Source organism: Macaca nemestrina, chromosome 8 (assembly GCF_043159975.1).
Source record: "Macaca nemestrina isolate mMacNem1 chromosome 8, mMacNem.hap1, whole genome shotgun sequence".
Lineage (NCBI taxonomy): Eukaryota > Metazoa > Chordata > Mammalia > Primates > Cercopithecidae > Macaca > Macaca nemestrina.
This window is the reverse complement of record NC_092132.1, coordinates 66,235,495-66,261,232: the sequence shown is the minus strand read 5'-3', so window position 1 is coordinate 66,261,232 and position 25,738 is coordinate 66,235,495. Positions and strand designations below refer to the sequence as shown.

The 25,738-nt window shown below is 36.4% G+C and overlaps 1 long non-coding RNA gene across 1 annotated transcript; it reads left to right on the top strand.

The window, feature by feature from the left end:
• The first annotated feature begins 1,908 nt into the window (after positions 1 to 1,908).
• On the top strand, positions 1,909 to 25,738 carry LOC105483544 (uncharacterized). The gene is made up of 5 exons (XR_988378.3): positions 1,909 to 2,106; positions 9,111 to 9,184; positions 17,205 to 17,273; positions 22,842 to 22,936; positions 23,536 to 25,738. It is a non-coding gene; the product is annotated as an uncharacterized lncRNA (long non-coding RNA).

Here is a 25,738-nt window from a genome sequence, read left to right as displayed (position 1 = left end):
CTTGAATGCTTTGATGCTTCAAAATTTCTTTCACTAGATACTCTAAATCAATCTCTCTCAAGTTCAAAATTCCACAGATCTCTAGGGCAGGGGCCAAACACCGCCAGTTGTTGGTTTTGTTTTGTTTGTTTGTTTTGTGGTTTTTTGTGTGAAGTATAGCAAGAATCACTTTTGCTACAGTTTCAAATTAGCCCCTCCTCTCCAACTGAGACTCAGCCTGGACTTTATTACTATCAGCATATTACTATCAGCATTTTGGTCAAGATCATTCAACAAGTCTCTAGGAAGTTCCAAACTTTCCCATATCATCTTGTCTTCTTCAGAGCTTTCCAAACTGTTCCAACCTCTACATGGTACCCAGTTCTGAGGTTGCTTTCACATTTTCAGGTATCTTAATAGCAGTACCCCCACTCTACCAGTACCAAAGTACTGTATTAGTCCATTTTCATACTGCTATGAAGAAATACCCAAGACTGGGTAATTAATAAATAAAATGAGGTTTAATGGACTCACAGTTACACATGGCTGGGGAGGCCTCACAATCCATGAGTGAAGGTGAAGGAGGAGGAAAGGCATGTTTTACATGTCAGTAGGCAAGAGAGTGTGTGCAGGGGAACTGCCCTTTATAAAACCATCAGATCTTGTGAGACTTATTTACTATCATGATAACAGCATGGAAAAAACTTGGCCCCTTGATTCAGTTACCTCCCACCAGGTTCCTCCCATGACAAGTAGGAATTATGGGAGCTAAAATTCGAGGTGAGATTTGGAAGCAGACACAACCAAATCATGTCAATGGGATACCACTGCCCTCATTATTACCTGTCTGTTTTCCTTAGATACAAAGTAAATGACTTTCTGACCTCCTTACTCTGGGTCTTGTTTTGAAATAATCACTTTCTTTCACCACTTAAGTGATTTGTGTTCCCACATTTACATTGAAAACCAATCACTGCAACCCTGCATAACGTTACAATTTTAATTTCAGGAAAAAAGTGTGATTGTTTTCCTAATCAATGTGTGCTTTCATGATTCCTATATTCCTTGTATTGACAATTTGTTGATGATACTACAGAGGTAGGATAGCATTGTATAGAAAATACAATTAACTTTTCACATCCTTTACTATTTCTTGATCATATTTTGGATTAGGTGGATTTTGGACCTTCATGGGGCCTGTGGCCCCTTTGTTTTGGCCAATTTCTCCCATTTGGAATGAATGTATGTATGCAATGCTTGCGTCTCCATTGTATCTGGGAAGTAATTAGCTTGCTTTTGATTTTTACAGGCTCATAGGCAGAAGGGACTTGCTTTGTCTTAGATGAGACTTTAGACTTGGGCTTTTGAGTTAATACTCATATGAGTTAAGACTTTGGGGGACTGTTGGGAAGGCATGATTGTGTTTTGAGGATATGTGAGAATATGAGATTTGGGAGGGGCCAGGGGCAGAATAATATGCCTTGGCTGTGTCCCCACCCAAATCTCATCTTGAATTGTAGCTCCCATAATCCCTATGTGTCATGGAATGGACGCAGTTGGAGGTAATGAAATCTTGGGGGTGGTTACCCTCATGCTTTTCTTGTTATAGTGAGTGAGTTCTCACAACATCTGATAGTTTCATAAGGGGCCTTTTCTTTCGCTCAGCACTTCTCCTTCCTGCCACCATGTGAAGAAGGACTTGTTTGTTATCCCTTCTGCCATGACTGTAATTTTCCTGAGGCCTTCCCAGTCATGCTGAACTGTGAAGCAGTTAAACCTCTTTTTTTAGTTAATTACCCAGTCTCTGCTATGTCTTTATTAGCAGTGTGAGAATGGACTAATACATAAGTATATATGTGTATGTGTATATAGATATAGAGATATATATGGATTAGAGCTACACACGGGAGTTATTATATAGGAAGCAGCCATTCTAATAATGTAAAATTGCTTTTTCATGTCTCTTCCGGAACTTCTAGATCTCTTTGGATAAATGGCTTCATAGAAATTGTGAACGAAAAAATGTGACCTCAATGATCTGGAAGTGAACAGTGCTCAGGAAATATCGCCATGCCATGACCCCATCAGTCTACACACTTTGACATTTATCAGTGGATACGTGAAAGGGTATTAAACACCCTCCCCATTCTACTTTTCCTCTACTCCCTCCCATACTTTACAAATCTTTATTTCTTTGCTCATGCTTACAATAAAAGTCACCCCACAGAGAAATGATTCCGACTGCAGGCCAAGTTTAGCATTTTGAATATGTCTAGCTTGGCACATGAGTGGAGCTCTCTGTCCACAGAATGGCAGCAAATACATATGCTGCAATTTCTGGGCAGTATTTGTTCTTCAATCTCACTTCTTTCCTAGCTGTGCCAACTTCTGGGTATGTCCAAACTGAAACCCTAAGATCATATCATAAAACTAATTAGATAAAAAACTTAAGGGGAATGAAAAACTGGAAAGAAAACAAAAAAAAATTAAATATGCACTCCCATTCTTCCCCCTTTCCCTCTATTCTCTTCCTCCACTTACCACTTTTCATTTGTGTTAGAATCTTTTTCTTTAAGACTGCAGAGAAAAAGGTATATTCATTTCATCCTCAAAAAAGAAGCTACAGGTCCAATTAGTCATAGGTTCTTCCTAAAATAGACTAAACTAGATTACTAAAAGCAAGCAAAGCATTAAAAACGCTTTACCGACACACTCATGCAGCTGGTCCTAAAGGTGCAACTGACATTGTCTATTGGCTTCTTCCACCAAATATTGTATTACAGATTGCCCTTTCCTTTGGCCAAATGTTCCTATTCTAAGATGTTTGCTTAATGGCTCAGGCTTTCATCTTAAAAAAAATAAAAAATTTTAAAAACTTTTAGATTTAGGGGTACATGTACAAGTTTTTTATACAGGTAAATTGCATGCCAGGGAGGTTTGGTGTCCAGATTATTTCATCAGCCAGGTAATAATCATAGTATTTGACAGATAGTTTTTGATCCTCACCCTACTCCCATCCTCTACCCTCAAGTAGGCCCATGTGTCTGTTGTTTCCTTCTTTGTGCCCATATGTACTCAATGATTAGTTTCCATTTATAAGTGAGAAAATATGGTATTTGGTTTTCTAGTCTCATTTTACTTGACTTAGGATAATGGCCTTGAACTCCATCCATGTTGCTGCAAAGGATGTGATCTTATTGTTTTTTTATGACTACATAGTATTCCATGGTGTACATGTAACACATTTTCTTCATGCTGCCTACTGTTGATGGGAATTTACATTGATCCCACATCCTTGCTATTATGAATAGTGCTGCCATGAATATATGCATACATGTGTCTTTATGGTAGAACAATTCATATTCCTTTGGATATATACCCAATAATGGGATTGCTTGGTCAAATGGTAATTCTGTTTTGCATTCTTTAAGAAATTACCAAACTGCTTTCCACAATGGCTAAAATGATTTACATTCCCACTGGTAGTATATAAATATTCTTTTTTTCTCCACAATCTCATCAGCATCTATTTTTTGACTCTTTAATAGGAGCCATTCGGACTGGTATGGGATGGTATCTCACCGTGGTTTTGATTTGCATTTATCTAATGATTAGTGATATTGAACATCTTTTCATATGCTTTTTAAGTGCATGTATGTCTTCTTTTGAAAAGTGTCTGTTCATGGTCTTTGCCTGCATTTTTTATGTGGTTGCTTGTGTCTTGCTTGTTAATTTATTTAAGTTTTTTATAGATTCTGGATATTAGATAACTTTGTCAGATACAGTTTGCAAACATTTTCTCTAATTCTATAGGCTGTCTGTTTAATCTATTGATAGTTTATTTTGCTGTATAGAAGGTCTTTGGTTTAATTAGGCCCCGTTTGTCAAATTTTGCTTTTGTTGCAATTGCTTTTAGCATCTTTATCATGAAATATTTGCCAGGTCTTATGTCCACAATGCTATTTCCTAGGTTATCTTCCAGGATTTTTTTAGTTTTAGGTTTTATATTTAAGTCTTTAATCCATCTTGAGTTGATGTTTGTATATGGTGTAAGGAAGAGGTCCAGTTTCAATTTCAATCTGCTTATGGCTAGGCTTGTATCTTCAATATGGGTAAACCTTTCCTTTTTCTGCCCATGTTGGGTTGCAATTGCTGCAAATGCCCATTAGCAGTTATTACCCAGCATCATAATACTAAAATCATCCCAGGGAATTTCCCCTGTCTCAAACATATACAATCTTACCCCTGTGGTAGAGTAACAACCCCAATTCATTTTGGTAATCATTATTGATTATTCCAGGCAGTGAATTATCTTCTTTTTGACTTTCTTATTCACTGTCTTCAGGGCCTGTAGTAATAGTCACAGAACCCAACTCAGTGGGAATTACTACATTCCCTGATGAAAATATTTCTTGTCTGGAACCACAGGCTTCATCCTAGTCATGCCTAATATCATGAGCATAGGAAGCAAAAATTGTCTGAATAAGTTCTAGATGTGATGGTGAAAGGGGCCACTCCTACTTACTCTTTTTGGTTCAAAGTTCTAGGGGAGCACAATGTTACAGTAACTGTTGTGCCACACAGTCAATGTTGTTTCAATGCATGTATGGTATACTAGAGGATATGCTCCTCAATTCCACAGAAGACTGTGCTAGTGCTGGTGCTGTATGTGAGCTTTCAATTGAGCCAACCTAAAATTCTATTAGACTGGCTACTTCTAAGCAATAAAGTACTAGGTAAGCCAGTGAATTTTATGATCATGATATTGTTGCCATACTTTTTTGATATAAAATTGGTCCCTTGTTCAGACAATATTTCCTAGAATAATGTGATGATAAGTAAGGTATTGTGAAATCTATTACTGGCAAAGACAGCAAACCTGAGTCCGAAATACATATTATTCTGTGAAAGCCAAATTGCAGCCTCTTCTATAGTAGTCAGATAGGTGGCTGGCTTGTCATTTCTAGAAGTGACATCATATCAGTCAATGGTTTGTGTTAGTCTCTGCTGCGGGCATGTTGGGCACTCAGGAGAGGCAGTATCCAGATTAACCTAATTGAAAAAGAACAATTATACCTACACTCATGTGCAGTCTGCATTTCTATTTTAATGGCCACTCTGGTCTAGTTATGGACTGCCTGGGGAAACACTGAAGTGGTTAGAGACACAGGATAGCTAATATCCACAGGATAGGTCATCTGGTCCAATTATGTTAGATATTCTCCTCCATAATAAATGCTCTCTCCTTCAGAATAATGGGAGAGGTCGTAGTTCATGTATTTTGTACTTCTCTCGTATATCACAACACACCTTTTACAAGACCCTACCATCACATGCCTTTCAGTTCAGTGACTCACCAGGGAAGCAATCAGTACTGCCCAGGACCCAGTATTTATTCATACTTCAGGCCCCATGTTTCTTCATACAAAGTGGTTGATTGACTGTATTGTCTACAGTTCTAACTACTGAAAAGATTTCACTTCCTGAATTAAGCTGTAATGAAACAACTACAGTTTCTTCCTCATCTAAACATGTAACACGAACCCATTTGTAAAAGAAGTCTGAGTCCTTTTCTCCTTCACATTTTGATAAAAGTAATCCCCCATGAGCTCAAAAGTATGAGCTGAGATGATAATATCATGCAAAAGAAAGAGGTAACCTAGGAGTCTAGATTATCTGTTCCTTCAATTTATCCATGCCTTCTGGACCTGCTTCAGTTTAATGCCAAATGTAATGTTTATGTTATACAACAAATTGCTGATATTCCTACCAAACTTATCTGATAATACCTACTTTATGATGAGAAGCTCAGTTTATATAATCATCTGGGGTTCTGTGGTCAGGCACTTAATCTCTACCAGGGTCTAAAATAAACTGGGAAATGTATTTTCCAATGGACGTTAGTTCCCTGATGAGAACATGGCTTTACTACATAATCTTAGGTATCTGCCATGGAGCTTGCCAGAAACTCCAAACATCATCATTACCTACCACAAATACCAGTAATATGCTAGATCATAGGGTCCAAGTAGCATGGGTAATTATACTGGTGCTCAAACATAATGCGGAGCTTTTCCTTACTCAAGGGCCTCAAAACTGTCAGCTTTTCTTGTTGCCAATAAATGGACCCTATCCATATATGAAAGTGCAATATATGTTACTTCCAAATCCTGGAAGCTTCTTGCTACATTCATAGTGATGCCGGTAATAATAGGAGTTGTAGGTACAAAAACTTGTCCTCAACCTCAGAAAAGACGTTCTGATGAGCTCCAAAACACTGGACTTCTAAAGATACCAGCAAAGTAGCAGGAACCTGAATATTCACTGGGTCTGTCTTAAATTCTCTGATATGTATTTGTCTTACTTGACCATGCAGGTGCTTGCCACTTTCTCCTCAATGGGTCTAAGGATCTTTATATGTTAAATATAATGTTGGAGCAATTGAAGTCATTGTGAAATGTATTAAGACAGCAGAAGAGTTAACATAGCTCTGGAGCAACAGTATGAGTGTATATGGTTGTTTCTGCCTTATAAATATAAATACCCTCTGACTGATGATGCTTATCCAGCAATATAATGATAAATGCTTAACCACTCTATCTCAGAAAGAAAAACAGAAGGAAGACAAAGACAGAGAGAGAACGAGAGAGACAGATAAGGAGAGAGGGAGAAAAAGGAAATGGAGGAAGGGAGGGAGAAAGAAAAGAAGTCTGGATTTTAGTGTTTCCCAAATTTACTGGTGTGTTCCAGCTTTCAACATGATATAGCTAAGCGAGATATTGATATTATATCATCAGTGTATTGACAACAGAAGGGCCAACACATCATTTGTCACATAGCCTCTATAAGACACCAATCTCTCTATAAGACTAAATGTGGTTTGGGTCTTAGCGAATCAGAATTAACTTAGTATTGTGTCTAACTATTTTCAGGAAGCCTAGATATTCATCTTTTCCTAGAGAAAGGTTATTCAGCAAATGGCAGTACCCTTTGAAGAAAGATCAGTGGAATATTACTGAACCTTTTGAGTTTTCCTTAACATAACCTGGCTTCTCTTTTAATCACAGGCTGCAGGTCTGTGAACTGACTTTGACTCAGAAACTATGTGAACAATCAGTTTTCCAGTAGTGATACCAATATCACCCACCACCACCGCCTTCTCTTCTCCTCCTCCTCATATTTCCTTTTCTTCTTCTTCAACAGCCTTATTGAGATACAATTCACATACCATGAACATTCCCCTTTAGGGTGTACAGTTCAATGGTTTTAAGTATATTCACAGACTTGTGCAACTATCACAATCACAAGAAACCCCATCCCCATTAGCAGTTATGTCCCCATTCCTGTCCCTCTCCAGGCAACCATTAAACTATTCTCTGCCTTTATCAATATGAGTATTCTGGACACTTCATATAAGTGGAGTTATACAGTATATGGTCTTTCATAACTGGTTTCTTTCATGGTGGCATAATATTTTCAAGGTTTATCCATGTTGAAGCAAGTTGATCAGTATTTGATTATTTTTAATACCAAATAACATTCCATTGTATGGATACACCAAATTTTGTTTATTCATTTGTCAGTAAATCAATATTTGAGTTCTTTTCAATTTCTGATTTTTATAAATAATATTACACCATCAATTACATCATACCAAATCAATGACAGTACCTGTTCTGATTAGTGACTACTTCTCTCTCCAAAGTGCTCCTCACCAACAGCCATCTTTCAAAACATAATTTTGGTTGTCTTGAACAGCTTTTTAAAAATCATATCCTCCAAATTTTGTATTGGCCATTTTCCCCAAATTTTGCAGAAATTAATTCAAGCCATTTTCACAGAATTAAAAAAATAGCAGTTAGAGTGTAAATCAGTTCAACCATTGTAAAAAGCAGTGTGGCAATTCCTCGAAAAGCTAAAAACATAACTACCATCTGACCCAACAATCGCATTACTGACTATATACTCAAAGGAATATAGATTATTCCACCATAAAGACACATGCACATGTCTGTTTATTGCAGCACTATTCACAACAGCAAAGACCCAAATCAACCTAATGCCCATCAATGGTAGACTGGATAAAGAATATATGATACATATACAGCCATAATACAACCATTAAACAAAGAATGAGAGCATGTTTTTTGCAGGAACATGGATGGAGCTGGAGGTCATCATCTGCAGCAAACTAATGCAGGAACAGAAAACAAGTACTGCGTGTTCTCACTTATAAGTGGGAGCTAAGTGATGAGAACACATGGACACAAGAGGGAAACAACAGACACTGGGGCCTGCTTGAGGGTAGAGGATGGGAGGAGGGAGAAGAACAAAAAAAGTAACTATTGGGTAGTAGGCTTAGTACCTGGGTGACAAAATAATCTGTACAACAAAACTCCATGACACGAGTTTACCCATGTAACAAATCCCTGATGTACCCCTGAGCCTGAAATAAATTCTTTTAAATAGCGGTTAGAAATCTAACTTTATCAAATAATACAGAAAATAGATCATAGCATAGCGTATGTATGTATTTAACACCATATTGTGAATATATTTATTCTTAAGTAACTATAGATCTACTTCATTCTTTATAAGAGCTCTGTAATATTATATATACAGTATATATATTAAAGATCTATTACATCTTTTTTCACCTGTGGCAAAGTTTCTGTAAGATAAATTCCTAGAGAAGAAATTACTAGCCAGAAATAGTGTAAATATATTAATAGATCACAACAATTACTATCTGAAACAATTGAAAACCTTGGCACTCCTACCAACACCATATGGAAATGACTGTTTCTCCACAGCTTTACCAGTATTGAATAATATCAGTAGTTCCTATTGTGAACTGAAGGGGCAGCAGCAGCCATGGCAAACTCTCTCTGGTGCTGGCAGAAATGCAAAAGGGAAAGTAGAAACCCTGGAGGTCTCTTAAGTCCTACTCTCAGACTGTCATTTCAACTACATTTCATGGACTAAAGTCAGTCATGTGGGTGAATCCAAATTTAAAGGGCTCTAGAGTATACTATGATAGGTGTACAATAGTTAAAGAAATTGTGAATTTAGCCATATTCAAATCCAATCTAATCCCATTTTTATTTCGTTTCTGTGTTTGTTTTTTTCAGGATGAGAAGGCCTAGTAAAGTGAAGCAATTTATGCAGTTCCTTTCCTTGTTAAACTAGCACAGGAGGGAAGCAGGTTTGTAAAATGACCTATTACTTAATCTTCATTGATCTTCTATGAACAGCCTCTCTAAATGGTGCTTTTACCCCTTCCAAATGAAATGACAGGTTTTACAGATTCCACGTGGTGAGTAGGCCTAACTACTTTACTCAGGACAGTTTCCATTACTAAGCTTTATTCTGCAATATAGGACTGTAATATAAATATAATTGTTTTTCCATTGATTTTTAAAGGGTAGCAAATTGCTCAACAAAATACCTTTGCTGAGAAAAGCAACATTTTTCAAGGTATACATAGGCTTTCTCTCAAATAGGACTTCCCTGGCATTCTGCAATAATGAGGCTTACATGAATTTTAAGCCTTCCAGAATATACATTTTTCTAAAAGAAATGAAAACATTGGCAGTTGGAGAAGAGGTCCATTGTAGAACAATAAATGTAGTTTTCATGAAACCCTCCATTGCATCTTACTCAGACACAAGAAATAAAAAACACAAGTACTTCTCTCACTTCGCAAATATGGCAGTCCATATCTGCCATTTGAAATATTGAAAGAAAAACCATTTTCTGATATTATTAGTCTGTCATATCATAGGCAGTTTTGGTTGCAAGAAACAGAAGCCAACCATGACTGATTTAAGCACAAAACTACATTAAAGAATGTTGAATAGTTTACAGAATCTTAATGCTGGAGTGTTGAGAACAGTCAAAGGGAAAAGCAAAAAGATAAGTCAGAGAACCAAGTTTAAGGATATGAGAAAAATCTCCCCGAACACCATTGCATCTTGAAAGAGATTCTAAAGCTTGTATTGCTGATTCAACCACCGCTGGACAAAGAATGGATGTTGCCACAGGAACTGCTGCCACTATTGGCTCTCAAAACTTGATGTAACCTCTGTTACCTGTCTCCAGAATGCATCCCACAGGTCTTGCTTCTTTACATTCCCACCTTCTCAGTCGAAGACTGAGAAAACCTATGTGTGGGTGTACAAATAGGCAGAACTCAAGGAGAAATTGAGGAGTAAGTAACTGGCATTGTATGCTTGTATATTAGGATGGCTTTCTGTCATACAGTGAAAGATGATCAATCAAATGTAGAAAGAGAATTGAGAGGCTGGGAAGCCAGAAAAACTAGCAATATATCATTTGTTCGGAATATTGGGAATATTTCTTTATGAGGGCAGAAGTTAAAATCTTTCCTTATAACTTTTTCTATTTCAAATAGTTATTTAAATGGAGAGGCTACAATAATATTAACCTTTTCCACCCCTTTTGGTCAGTGTTTATGCTTCCTTTTGTTTTGAGGACCACATAGTTTTTAATCCAATATGATTTTTTTGGTTCATTTTACCTCTCCAGAATTATTATAACCACTATTAAAATTAGACTTACTTCTACACCTTAGTTCATATTTTCCATTTATCATACTTATTTGACTTCTACTTTCCCTTTTTTTTCCACTGGAGATTTTTCCTCTATGGGTTTGTATTTTATACATGCTGTGTTAGTCCATTCTTCCATTACTATAAAGAAATACCTGAGACTGGGCCATTTATAAAGAAAAGAGACTTAACTGGCTCATGGTTGTGCAGGCTGTACAAGCATAGCTCCAGCATCTGCTTCTGCTGAGGGCCTCAGGAACTTCCAATCATGGAGGAAGGGAAAAGAGCAAGCATGTCACACACAGAGAACAGGAGCAAGAGAGAGCAGGAAGAAAGCCCAGACTTTTAAACAACCAGCTCTCATGAGAACTAACGAGCAAGAACTCACTTATTACCTTGGGGAAGACACCAATCCATCCATGAGAGTTCCATTCCCATGATCCAATACTTCCCACTACACCCCACCTATAACATTGGAGGTGACATTTCAACATAAGATTTAGAAGCAACAATCATACAAACCATATCACATGCTCTTCCATTTTGGGTTACTTATTAAATCCTGTGCATATATTTCCATTCACTTACCAATATATTAAACGTATCAATATTCGCATCATTAAGGATTAAGACAAAGATCACAGCACATCGTCACCTCCATTTATTCTCTTGGTGCTACTTTCACTTCCCACTGCCAAATAACTCTTGTGCTTTCCAAAACAATGCCCCTAGCCACACGTGAATCTTTAAATTATTTTAATTAAATAAAATTTAAAATTTAGTTTCTCAGTCTCACCAACCACACTTCAAGTGATTAATGGTTCCATGTTACTAATGACTTCTACATTGAACGGTACAAATAAGAAATATTTTTATCACAGAGAGGTCAATTGTGCAACACTGGCTTAGACTTTTATTGTAGATCAGATGGACACACATTTTACATATTCGATTCTTAGTTATTTAAGCATTAATAAAATGTACTGATGTATTGCTCTATTCTATTTTCCTTATAGTTTTTCTGTATTTATTCGTTCTCTTGCTATGCTTCTTCAAAGACTATTTTCCAAGAAGAAATTTGTATGTTCAATTTTTATGAATTCTTTATTCCTGATAACATCTTCAGTTTGTACTTACTGTGTCAATATTAGTTTAACCTCATATAAAATTCAAGGTTTAACATTCATTTCCCTCATCACTTTGACCATGATTTTCCTTTATCTTCTGAAATCCTTGATTCTTTTGAGACATCTCGTGACAATTTCAGAGGTTAAATTGAAATACTGGCTCCAATTCTTAATTGTCCTCTCTATCCATATCTTTCACATGTAACTTTGCTGATGCTCACACAAAAATCATAGTGCACTCAGAGCTCCTTGAATCTGGATTCATCGACATTACTGACTCTAGTCAATGGAACATGGCTGAAATGAAAGAGCACTGGACTGAGACTAAGACTTAAGAGATCCCAAGGGGGCTGGGCGCGGTGGCTCACGGCTGTAATCCCAGCACTTTTGGGAGGCGGGAGGATCGTGAAGTCAAGAGATAGAGACCATCCTGGCCAACTTGGTGAAACCCCATCTCTACTAAAAATACAAAAGTTAGCTGGGCGTGGTGGTGGGCGCCTGTAATCCCAGCTACTCAGAAGGCTGAGGCAGGATAATCGCTGGAACCCGGGAGGCAGAGGTTGCAGTGAGCCAAGATCGCTCCACTGCACTCCAGCCCGGTGTCAGCGAGACTCCTTCTCAAAAAATAAAAATAAAAATAAAGAGACTCCCCAGAGTTTCCACTTTCCCTTTTGCATTTCTACCATCACTTGAGAAAGAACTTACCATGATGACGGCTGCCCCTTCAGCCTAGACCACAAGAAGCAAGGAGTGGGTTGTTACAAAGTTATTTGATGGACGTTCTCACTGATTTACAAAAGTAATCGTGGTTATGATTGGCTACACATTGTTGAACAATGGGGTATGAGTTATGGCATCCAGGGTATGGCATTTTATGGCTACTTGGCATCAGTTAGTCTAGAGTTCACATAGCAAGTGATGTCAAGAGGTAATTATTTAGCTCAAGGGAGAAGGAAGTGACTTGCTATCACATTTTTAATGTCTCTCTGGTCCTGATAACTTAAAAGGGCCTGCATTCCTCAGATTACAATTTTTTTTGTTTCTCAGAACACATGGTAGCCACTCAGTGGTGAATGTAGGTGTGAATACATTCTCTGAAGAGTGATTATAGATCCTAACACCAACTTCAGCCTTTCCCACAGTACTTCTCACAGTGAGCAGACAGCCTCCTGCTACAAACCTCACTCCAGACGTAAGCACCTTTTTCTGGGCCTTGTGCTTGTTTTTCTCTACCTCCTACCGTCATGAATTTATTGATGAGTACAACTGTGGACCCTAATAACTCTGAGAGGGAAGGGTTAATATTCTTCTGCTTACTCCCAGTAGGCCATGCATGCTTGGAGCATAGTAAATATTCAATCAATGTTTATTGAACAAATAGAAACAACAGAACTGTGACCCAGACCAGAGAAGTGAGGATTAAAATCAGTTCCACATGTACATATGAGGAATAGCTGCCACCTCCATGACTCCAAAATCTTTTATTGTTGTCCACTTATTGAAAATTGAGGTCAACATAACCTTCAGACTACATATGCTTTCTATCACTCTGTTCTATGAGAAGTGGAAACCAAGTTATACACAAAGCAAAGTGAAAACACTGTGAGGTCATGTCCCTATTGTCAGTTCCTAGGAAAAGAGATAATGTCATATTTTATTGTCTCTAAACCAGAACAACAATGTAAAATAATTCCCTATTTTCATAATAGTAATATTCAGATCCTAAGGCTGCAGTGGCATAGATTTTTGTTGGAAGATGCATTTTGTAGAGAATTTGACAACACATAGAATTGCTATAATCTATGTCTTCTAATGCCATCTTGGCACTATCCTAATTCTCTTTTCAGATGTTCTACTAGAATGGGTGAGAGTGAGGGTGTCTTCCTTCTGTGGACAGTTTTTTTTTGCTTATAAATTTAGCAAATACTGTGCCAGTGTGTAGTTTGCCGTCATCTCCACAGAGATAGGACACTAACAGGAATATTTTGCTTGACACAAATTCAAGGACACCCACTGTGCAAGGAGAAATCATGCATCACAAGAAAAGGAAATGTTAGATTTTGCATAACGTTGTTCACTTACCTTAAAACATGTGTTCAATTTAAACTCCTTCTGTGAACACTGCAGTCTTGAGAGAGTAAATGACAAAGAGACAAGAGGATAGACACATGCCAGGCAGTAAAATCTTACTCAAAATATCAGGGACAGTGCATTTTGCAAAAGCTGCAGCCGTTTGGGCATTCTCACGGCACGTGGAATGGATAAAATGTGTGCGAAATCCTGAGCAGTCTCTATTGAATGATATAGCATTTTGCTTGTCTTTTCAGTAAAATTTAACAACTTAGTGTGACATTGAAATTGTTTCCTTTATAACTTCTATAGTGTCATTTTTTACTTTATGTCATACAATCTCCTTATAGGTAAATCTGTAATTTAAAATTAGAAATCTCTTTTCAACATGCTGACAATTAAGCCCTAATAGACAGGCAGTTCTATGAAGTCCTGCCTGACATCAAATTTGGCTTTCTAGGAGGTCCTGGGAGATTTTGCCCAAAGACATTTTCTCCATATGTGTCTCTGCAATTTAGGATTGAGTTTACACATGCTCATGTTCATATTTTAGGCAAGCAAAATCTCAGTAATGTTTTATTGATCTTACTTCAAAAAATTAGAGCTTAATTGGAGGAAAGAGATTGTTCTATCTGGATATTTTTGATAAGGTAGACCCTTAGGGAAGATCATTAGGCCCTAACTGGGAAAAGAAATTGGTCCTACTGCTGTCCCCTCAAGCTATTTCTTCTGCTTATCTTAACAAGAAAGGCCTAGTGGGGCTCTGTGTTCAGGCATAAAGCAGGCTTGGATTTTATGGAATTACATGGAAACTGAGTGACCAATGAGACGCTGTTGCTGGGGAGAGATTGTAATATATGCTAATGAAATCTGAGTTAATATTTAGTTTTTTAAAGAACGAGGAAGAGAAGAATCTCTCTCTCTCTCTCTTTTTCTGTTTCCTAATCTCTATCATGTACTTTCGATATTAGATACTCTATGCTTATATCAAAATTACTTTTGCCTTTTGTTTACCCAGCCCTTGTTTATCCTGTCCTCACTGTCATACATTTCAGACATTTTTTTTCTTTTTTGCTACTCTATCAGTTTCTCTTTCTACCAACAAAATCACCATCTCTCATTCTATCATTGATACGTTGCTGGTGATTTTGTTAATGTTAAATCTTAAGATAATAAATTTCACACCAAATATCAAGTGTCCAAGGTGATAGGGAAGGGTGTGGGGGGCCTACATCAGGACAGAGGCCTGGGAGAAAATCTGGACAGGCTCCCAGGAGCTAAAATGCTTAATACCATGTCTGCCCACAGGGTCACTCACTTTTGCAGGATTTCAGCTAATGGCAGTCAACAGAAATTCTTAAAACAGGCCAAGTTGTGCAACATTCTCAAAATCATACAATGCCTATTGCTCAATAATTATTTGCTGAGGATAAATGAGTGAGAAAGTAGTATTTTCTTCTTTGGGAAAAATAACATAGTATGGGCCTTTTACTGCAGTCCAATAATGAGTAAAATGAATCATAAATTTATGAGCCTCAATGATTAAGGAAAATACTCCCAACCAATCTCCAACATGTGCTCATAAACCCCATATCACATTAAGATAGTGTCTCCTATTTTATATCCCATATTTCTATGAGTGATGTTAAATCTTTAATAAAATTAAGTATTAAATGATAGATTTTTCATTGAATTTTATCATGTTTAAAATTCTCTCCCTTTGGAAAAAAGTCAATGTCATTTCCTCTAATTTCTTGTCTATGCTTTGAATTATTTTCAATGGTTGTTATATATTTGTAGAAACAGATACAGATAATACAGATCAAATAATCCCCAAAATATAAATTCTCAATTTTATTACTATTTACTTTAACTCCACTTCTAAGCCAAGAGACTGGAGCAAAACAAGTAAAGTTTGTTGCTGAGGGTAAAGCACAATTAGTTCTGTCTGTTATTCCATGGCCTTGGTAGATACCTTTGTCTTTCCAAACAATGCCTCTGGTCCCTGAACACAATCAGTAAGATCTTGTGATATGCCTACCCTTCTCAAGCCAGGAGGACTTGAGATGGGCTCATGTTCAACTCCATTAAAATTATTTTCTTATTTATCACACGTCTTCACTCATGTGGAATCAGAGTGTACAGTTCTGTCTCCCATCTGCCTAAGGTGGGCAGATCAAACACTGAGGTGTGAACTGACTTCCTTTAACTTCAGAGTAAGTATTCACAATGTAGGATCATCAAGTCTGCAAAAATAGTAATAATAATAATAATAATAAAGTAGTTTTGGGCTATCATCTGTCCTAAGTGTGATTTCACATTTTATTTGCCAGACTTTTGGCTCTGCATTTGGCTCTGAGCTGCCCTGGAAGTGTGTCTGATGTTTATGAAATGCCTCGATATGTTTGCAATTTGCATTTGTCAACTCTATTTGGAAATCAATATATAAGGGTAGAGAAAAAAGTAAAGGCAACTATAATATTGCCAAATATAACTCTTTTCCATGATCTCTTTTTTTCTTGAAAATGATTGTTTTGATATGAAATGATGACATGAATTTGCAGGAAAATAAGAACCATTTTTGCTATGGCTTATTTCCTAGGGTATGTGTAACATATGATTTCTATCATTGTCAGTGCTTTGCCAGTGTTTGCTATTCTCAAAAATCTCAGAGCCTTACATTCCATTTTTGTAAATGTGTCCAGTATTTCTGGCTGTGGCAGAGTGATGAATGAATGATGAATGAAATTTTGCCATCATTTCTTAAGCCCCACCCCACCCCCATACCTGGCTCCATACCAAAGATTCAAGCCATTTCTCTCACTCCTATTCATTCTCTGACTTATGTTGTTCTCTGGCTGGTTTTCTATACATCCCATTGACTGGCCTGAATTATACTGTTCCCAACCTGGAAATTCTTTCTTTAGTTCTTGCCCTTATCCAATCCATTTTTTTTCATTCATCTTTTGTCTCACCATCTAGTTTGCAAATCACTTGAGAGCAATGATCATCTTGTACCTTTTTTGCATTCTTCATGATATCCTGCACAGTACTAGGCACAATGCATGCACTCACACTCACGTAGTCACATATTGGTTGGAAGCCATGGGTACGTGTGTATGTGTGTTTATGTATGTACTTATACATATATACCCATTATATTATATATATTACATTATGGGTATATATGTGTACATTATATATGTGTATATATAATGTATGTTATGTATACACATTTTATGTCATACATGTATAAAATTTTATATATAAAATCTTATAAAAATATAAATATATAAATACAATTATAAATATATGTATATATGTATAAACAATATACAGTTTACCCTTGAACAATATAGATTTAAACTACGTGGGCCCACTTACATGTGAATTTTCTTCTGCCTCTGCCACCTATAAGACAGTAAGACCAACTCCTTATCTTTCTCCTCTTCCTTAGCCAGCCTATTCAATGAAAAGATAAAGATGATGAAGACCTTTATGATGATCCACTTCCACCTACTGAATAGTAAGTATATTTTCTCTCCCATGTGATGTTCTTAGTAACATTTTCTTTACTCTAGCTTACTTTATTATAAAAATATAATATATAATAATACAACATACAAACTATGTGTTAATTGACTATGTTATTGCTATACCTCCCGGTCATCAATAGGCTCTTGGTAGTTAAGTTCTGGAGGAGTCAAAAGTTATACATGGATTTTTGACTACTGGGGGAGTCAGTTCTCTTAATCCCCTAATTGTTCAAGGGTTAACTGTAAATAATATATATTATTAATATGCACCCAACATCATGTTGCACTCTACTAGATAGTCTGTTTGGGCTGCTATAACAAAATACCACAGACTGCGTGGCTTATAAACAACAGAAATTTATTTCTCATGGTTCTGAAGGTTTGAGAAGTCAAAGATCAAGGAACCAGCACATTCAGTATCTAGTGAGAACCTTCTTCTTTATAGACAGCCATTGTCTGACTATGTCTTCACATGGTGGAAGGGATGAGGGATCTCTCTGGGGTCTCTGTTATAAGGGCACTAACCCCATTTATGAGGGCTTTATCCCCATCATCTAATCATCTGCCAGCACCCCTGCCTCTTAATACCATCATCTTGTGGGGTGAGGATTTCAACATATGAATTTGGGGGGAACATGACCATTCAGTCCGTTGCATGGGTACTTTAATGGCATGAGAAACCAGAACATCTTCCCTTCCTGTTTTATGGGCATTTATACTCTAAGATAATGATGACAATTACAAAATTAATATCTTTGTCATTATTTCATGTATTACATGCATATTATATGAACCAAGCTCTACATATATTATCTTATTTGATCTTTATGAGAGTCTTGCAAAATAAATATTGTCATTGCCATTTTAGAAGTGAAGATAATAAGTCTCAGAGAAGTTAAACAACTTTCTCAGGGTTACAGAGTGGGTAAATAACAAAGAGAAACAGGAATTCTGTAACAAGAATCAGTGGAATATGTTCTTTCTCCTGCTGGTCTTGTTTTGCTTGGTTTTAGGAAGTAAGGTGAGGAATGCCACTCACTATTCTCTGCATTATGAGTGCCTTCATTCTCCTGTTTTCAGGTACTCACAGCCACCCCAGGCTGCTGAGGGGCCTCCTCTACAATGCTCAGAAAAGTGCTCTTCCCATCATTAGGGAAAACTATTATCCTTCTTCTGAGTCTAATCTCATTTTAACTTGTTTCTCTAGTTGTTCTCAGTAACTTCCTAGGTGACAGCCTTGCTAGGTGACAGGTAGGCTGACCTTCACACTTTACTAATGGATAATTAGGGCTTAATATTTGTCATTCTTTCTAGAAAAGTGGATGTATTGCAAGTGGGTTCCAAGAATTATAATTTTTATACTGAACTAATGAAATTCTAATAATAAGAATATCAAAGTTGAAGGAAGGTTTGGAAGCCTCAGGCCTTTCAACAGTGCCCTTCAAATCACATCATAAAAGTAATTGCTTGTGCACAAGATTGAAGGACATTTGACTCCCATTTTCATTGTTTTTGCCTAATATTCTCTTTGAAGTAAACTACAACTGACTAAAATTGTGGTGGATACTACTGGCCCTACTTGCAGCCTTCTTTGTATTATTTTGCTCATTGTAGAAACCCAAAATTTTAAGACATTCATTCCAAGTGCCTTATGTCAGAATTAATGGACTTGATCTCAGAAACATAACCTCCATAAAAACGGGGATTTTGTCTCATGCTCACTGCTATGGAACCCGGGTTGAGAGTAATTCCTGACAGAGTAGTCTCCCAGGAAACATTTATAAAGTTAGTTAATGAAATTAGCTTATATAACAGCAATTATTCGTAAAGATAATCATGGAAACTAACATTTATTGTGCTAACTATATGACATGTATTTTTATAAGCCCTCTGCATACATTAATTTAGTACTTAGAACACTATTCTTATACTCATTATACAGATGAGGAAATCAAGCCACCAAGATGTGAAATAGTTTACCTAGTCAAGTAACTTGTCAGTTTTGGATTTGATCATCATATAAAAAGATCAATTGTGATTAAAATAACAAACAAAAATAAACACTACCAGTCTCAAAGCCTGACGATTCCCATATTATATTAATGCCTGTGATTTGACCTGTGATTTGAATTTGCTGAGCAATTGCAGCTGATTTTCTTTGTACCTCCAATTATAGTTTGCATGGTGCTATCTAGGTCAAATCAAATATTGTTTGCCACAAATATAATTTTATTAGCTCTCTGTTGTACATTAGGTGCTCAATCCTCCTCATATTTATTTGATAAATATGGATGCTTTTGTCTTTGGGAAGTATGTACTCTGAGTTAGCATTAAAGAAATACAGAGTGACCCTGCCTTGACTTATTGGGCCAGGTCAGGAATTGAAGGGCCCCAGATGGCTGCAGGATCTTGCAGCATGCAGCTCTGTTGCTAGGAGACTGTATTGATCTTCTCTAGCCCCTTTGCAGATGACCCCATCTACTTTTCAGTAATTGATTGCCATCATTTACAGCAGTAGGTAGTTAGAAGCTTTGCCTCATCTTCAATATTTATAAAGTCAAAAAAAAAAACTAACAATGTAAGCATAAAATGCTATACAGAATTTTGTTTTTATCCTATAGCATCCTGTGATTAGAAATGCTTGCTCATTTAGTGTGTCTAATTTTGGATATGGTTAAATGGATATATAATTTCCTACCTTCATATAAGCACAGTATGATTATTAAAACTAATTTTCTTATATTAATTAAAGTCAGTTTGTTCCTTACTAATAGAAAACAATTTCTTTGTATCTGCCTTGCCTGCCTCTTTGTCCTGGGCACAAAATTCCAGCTAGAATAGCCTTTCTCAAGATCATTCTATTTCAAATATTAAATCATCTTACTCATGGAAAAGAACAGAAGACATTATCACACCACAGTGCTTTAATGCCTGGCCCCTAAAGGTCAATTTGGACAGGGCAGTCAATGACTTGACAGCTAGTCCATTGAGAATGCTGAGTTTCCTCTCTCACCCTGCTGATCCAGGGTAACACAGCACTAAATCACAATGCTGTGTTAGTAACTCAGGTGGAAGCCTTTACACAAGTCAGGTTTTGTGTTAAATCTCCCAATGATTAAGCATCTGATATAAATATATTATAGCTCTGTCTTATATTTTAGGGTAAATTAAAAGAACCAAAATGAGATAGGCTTGAAAAAGGAGAGCATTTCATTAGACTTGTGGAAGACTCCATGTAAATGGATACCGTGGCAGTATTTACTTTTCCCATCTTCTCAGGGAGAGAGCCTTTGAGATCCCAACATCCCATAAACTTTGACTTCTTTGAGGTTTCTAGAAGAAATGGACATGTGATGGGAGCTTTTGTAAAAATAATGGTAATAGACACTGGATGCTTACTGTGTGCCAGGCATTAATCTCAGTTTAGATAGATAGATAGATAGATAGATAGAGAAATGATAGCTATCTAGAGAGAAAGATAGCCACTACTTTACTTACCCATTGTATCCCTATTAAGTAGATATTATTATTTTAAATCAGATGAGGATATTGAAGCATAGATGTTTCAAGTGATTTGCCAAGGTCGATGCAACTTGAAAGGGATGAGTGAAGCCAGGATTCACCCCAGGCAGTTTGAGGGCAGACCCAGAACTCCTAACTGCTATCAAGCTTCACCCTGCTGAAATGGTGACTCATATCTGTCTAGATCTGACCCTAGAGCTCAAAATCTTTTTAGCAAAGCTACTAGGTAATCATCAAAGTACTCCAGAGATTCTCATCACTCAACTCAATATCAGCCTCTTGATCCATTGCTGACAGCAGCCTCCATCAAATATTTTGCTAATCCCAAAACACAGGTCTGAGGACTGAATCAGGGCAGCAACACTTTGTGCATCAGACCTCTTGAAGGTGAGGTGGGAACCAGTTTCCAAATCACTACCATATATCAGGACTGTCGTCCCCACAATATTCTTCCACCGTGTGTGAATAATGACTATGCTGACTTACCTTCCCACATATTCTTTCATATTAAGAAATTAATTATAGTAGGTACAGCCTTCACACCTTCCTAAATTCCCCTTAATCCATTCCCATAAAAATGTAGAGGTGAATAACATCTGTAAGGCATAAAGAGAAATGTTGGGGATTATAATATATATCATCCCATTTGGGGGGATTGGGCAACAAAGAACGTACTCTTAAGGATATAGTTTACTTTCAAATTTTGTCAATGTAATTTTATTCTAAAAAAAGCTAATTCAATCATTTTTACTATTTTTCAAGCTTCTAAAACATTACTCTTTGAAACTTGTGTCATAATAAACAATTTAAAATATTTTAGAATTTATTTTCTTTGGATCCCTTTTTATTCTGAAGTATAATGTCTTAGATAATTTGAGTTTGCTCTCTAAATAAATTAAACTACATAAAATGTGTAGGTAAAATGGAATAAAAGGAAAAGTGTAAATGTCTCAAAAAATATATCACTAAATTATAACAACAGGAGCTAACATGTATTGAAGGCATACTCTCTGCTAGGCACTATTGTAAGTACTTTCCCTGTATAATTTCATTTCATGTTCACAACCACGACCACCCTATGAGATATGTGTTATTATTATCTCCTTTTGGCTGATAAAGAGACAGAGGCACAGGGAGATTAAGCAATTTGTCAAAGGATACACAACAATTAATTGGCAAAGATAGGTTTTGATTCTGGGCAATAAGGCTGCGGAGACCATATTCTTAAGCACAATGTTGATATTCATTTTAACTATTAGAAAACTTTCATTAAGTTAACCTATCACAGAAAAATTTTCGTTGTCATATATTTTTGTGAACCAGCAATTAATGGCTTATTAACATAGTGCTTTAATTAGAATTTTTATATTGGTTCCATTTTTATTAAAAAATGAAATTTTATTTATATTTCCAACTGAGAGAATGAATTTCCTTAGCAAAATTTGAGTTAAATCTGTATAGCACCTATTGTGATAAATGTTCTTTTTACCTCACACAGTTACTCTAGGGTCACTATAATACAACCAGATAGTAGGAATGTGTGTGTGTGTGTGTGTGTGTGTGTGTGTGTGTGTGTGTGTGTGTGTGATAAAGTTATATGTAGTATAACTCCATATATGGAAAGGGAGAAAGGGAGAAAGATACAGAAAGAGAGAGTGAGTGTGTGTGTTTGTGTATGTGTATGTATGTTATATATGTGGTCATATACCTGAGGAAAGACTGAAGTTTGTGCCCCCTTCAAGGCCCAGAAGTTGAATCTTAACTAAAACATATTATGCTAATTACATTCCCTTATTCCTTTTGTCAGTGATTAGTTTTCAAGTGGCATTTAGCACATGTACAGCCAATGAGACATGTTGGAGAAGTTAGATGATTGTGCTGCTGAGAAAGTTCTCCTTGTTCCATGCAATCAACCAATTCTGGAACCATAAACCATGCTACCTCTAAATAGGGTGCTATGTGAGATAAATTTTTCTTATTTCTTTAAGCCAGTTTGATCAGGTTTCCCATTGTTTAAACAATGTATCCCTTCACAGAATAAGTCCAAAAGAGATGATATAGACTCTCCCTGATATAATTTTGCATTTTGGTGACATCGCTTGAAATTAACATTGAAGAAATTGTCAAAAATGTAAGTTGCTAAACAGTCATTGCATTTACAGAATTTTATGAATGGGCCCAAACAAACTGTGTTATCTATTCAAGGAAGTAGTTTTTATCCCAGGAGGCAGAAAGTTATAACAGAAAAAGCACTAGAAAGAAAGTGAGGATATCTAGGGTCCAGTCTTAAATATAGCATTTGATGGCTGTATAATTTGAGAAAGTCATTTAATGCCCTTGTATCTTAGATTCTTTGTGAATAAAATGAAAAAAAAAAAAAAATGGGATCATGAAATCCTTAAACTCCATCCCAGTTTGAATAACTTATAACCTTTCTATATCTCTACGGTACAGGTGTATGCTCAGTAAACATTTATGTGGAAGCAACTGAATTAAGACAAGTACTTTTTAAATAAACTTTTTATTTTAGAATTATTTTTAATTTATAGAAAAGTTAGAAATATACTACAGACACTTCCTTTGCCTACTTTTCCTTTCTATTAATATCTTAAATTAGTATAATACATTTATCACAGTTAGTGAGCCAACATTGATACAGGGTTATTAACTAAAGTCTGTGCTTTATTCAGATTTGCTTGGTTTTAACCTAATGTCCTTTTTCTGTTCTAGGATCCCATCCAGGATAGCATATTATATTTAATTATCATATCTTTTTAGGTTCCTCTTAGTTGTGACAGTTTTTCACACTTTTTTGTTTGATAACCTTGACAGTTTTGAGATGTACTGGCCAAGTATTCTGTAGACTATTTCTCAATTGAGATTTGTCAAAGTTGTTCTTATTATTAGACTGGGGTTATGAGTTTTGGGAAGGAAGACCACAGAGGTAAAGAGCCCTTCTCATCACATCATCCCAAGGGTACATACCATCAACATGACTTACGACCGCTGATGTGGACCCTGATCACCTGGCTGAGGTAATGAGACTTGAAGCTCTTTTTATTAAGGAATTATTTTATGCTTTCTGTATATCACACAATATGCTAGATGTTGAATAAAGATGATCCCTGCCTTCACTGAGTACTGCTAAATAAGGAAATGTAGCCAAATAATTTTACATTTAAGCGTGTATATATCTATGTTCATATCTATATCTAAAATAAGACTACCTAATTTAAATTGGTGGGTCCAAAAAAGTCTTTCTAGGAAATGTCATTCAAGTAGAAACACAAGTCAGAGTAGAAGGCCAAAGGGATTTGCAAAAAGTGTTTAAGATAGAATTGCATATCAAGGCATCCTGCTGAGTTGACTGGGAAAGAGCTAGAGAAGCAGGGAACAACCTGAAGTGATGAAAATGAAGCTGGAGAGTGACCAGGAGAGCCTTACTATTTCCTTGAACTTGATTAAACTTTAGACAGGTTTCTTCCTGACTATAGGCCCCTGATCTTCTTTTCTTAGAATACTTACCTTAGAAAACTTATAATTAAAAATTTTGGGGAGACCCTTTGAAATGCAAATCGTCTACCACTCAGAAAAGTCCTTCTCAAGGATCTCAGAGCCATCCTTTTGAAATGCAATCATTGAAGGAGATAGTGCACCATTTCCCAGTCTCTGTGAGAAGCTGGGAGCCTAAAGCAAACAGAGACCATTACCAAGCAGAGATGGCCTAATCACATTAACCAACCTCCTCCCTAATGTCCTTCAGTACTTTCCCACTAGATTATTCCAGTGCTTAAAACTCTACCGCCTTTTGTGTCAGCTGAGTTGAGTTCAATCTCTCTCCCCTATTGCAATAGCCTTGAATAAAGTCTCCTTGCCTATTTAACTGTTCTGGTGGACATTTTCTTGACGAGAATTAGGCAGCGGTCAAACCATTCACTATTTCAAAGGACATGTTAAAACATTAGATCTCAACGTTAATGATAGGAAGTCATTAAAGCATTTGGAGCAAGTGAGTGACACATGATTATCCCATTAAGAAAAATCCCCATTGTTTTACTTTGAACATTATAATGTTCAAAGTAAATGTTCAAATGTAGTAGGCATAATAGCTAGTTTTAAACAAAGCAGACCTAGAAGAGGTGGAAAAAATGTTTTAAAAACTATCTGAAGGCATCTGAGAGTTAGAAATCCCATGAAAACTTAAGGGGCCAAGTCTCTAAGAGAAAAGGGAAGGCAATGCTGGCCATCACTTTTTTTCCTGTAAACCATTTGAGTAATCTATATTGGTGACTGAGTGGCTGAGAAGTTGAGTAGAATTTTCAAAAGCCTCATGTGGTATGATTGCCACAAATACTTCTGTCCTTCTCTATACACACACAAGTTGGTTATTGTCCCTCCTTTTGAATCCGCTCTATACCTGTAAGTGCTTTGAGCAATGGAATGCAGAAGTAATATTCCATATGTGAAAGAATGGTCACAGCTGCATTATTCATAGTAGTCCACAACTGATACAGCTCAAATGTTTATCAGCATTAAAATAGAACAAATAAATAAATCGTAATATATTCATAAAATAAAATATTAGAAAGAATGAAAATATACTATTACATGTAACGATATGTATTAATCATATTGTTAAGCAATATGAATAACAATATGAATCATATTGTTATCTTGAATTAAGATAAGCAAATCTAATCTGTTAAGAGTCAGTAGATAGCAGAGGTGGGAATGTCCTGCCTGGAAGGTATCTGGGGAGTACTTCTGTAATCCTAGTAATGTTATATTTCTTTATCTGGGTGGTATTTATATGAGTGTGTTAACATTGTAACAATTTATTGAGCTGTTTTCTATATATTGTAATCTAATTATGTTTATTCCAAAAATGCTTTCAGATTGAACCAAAAGATGACTCTTTCTTAGCTATGGCTAA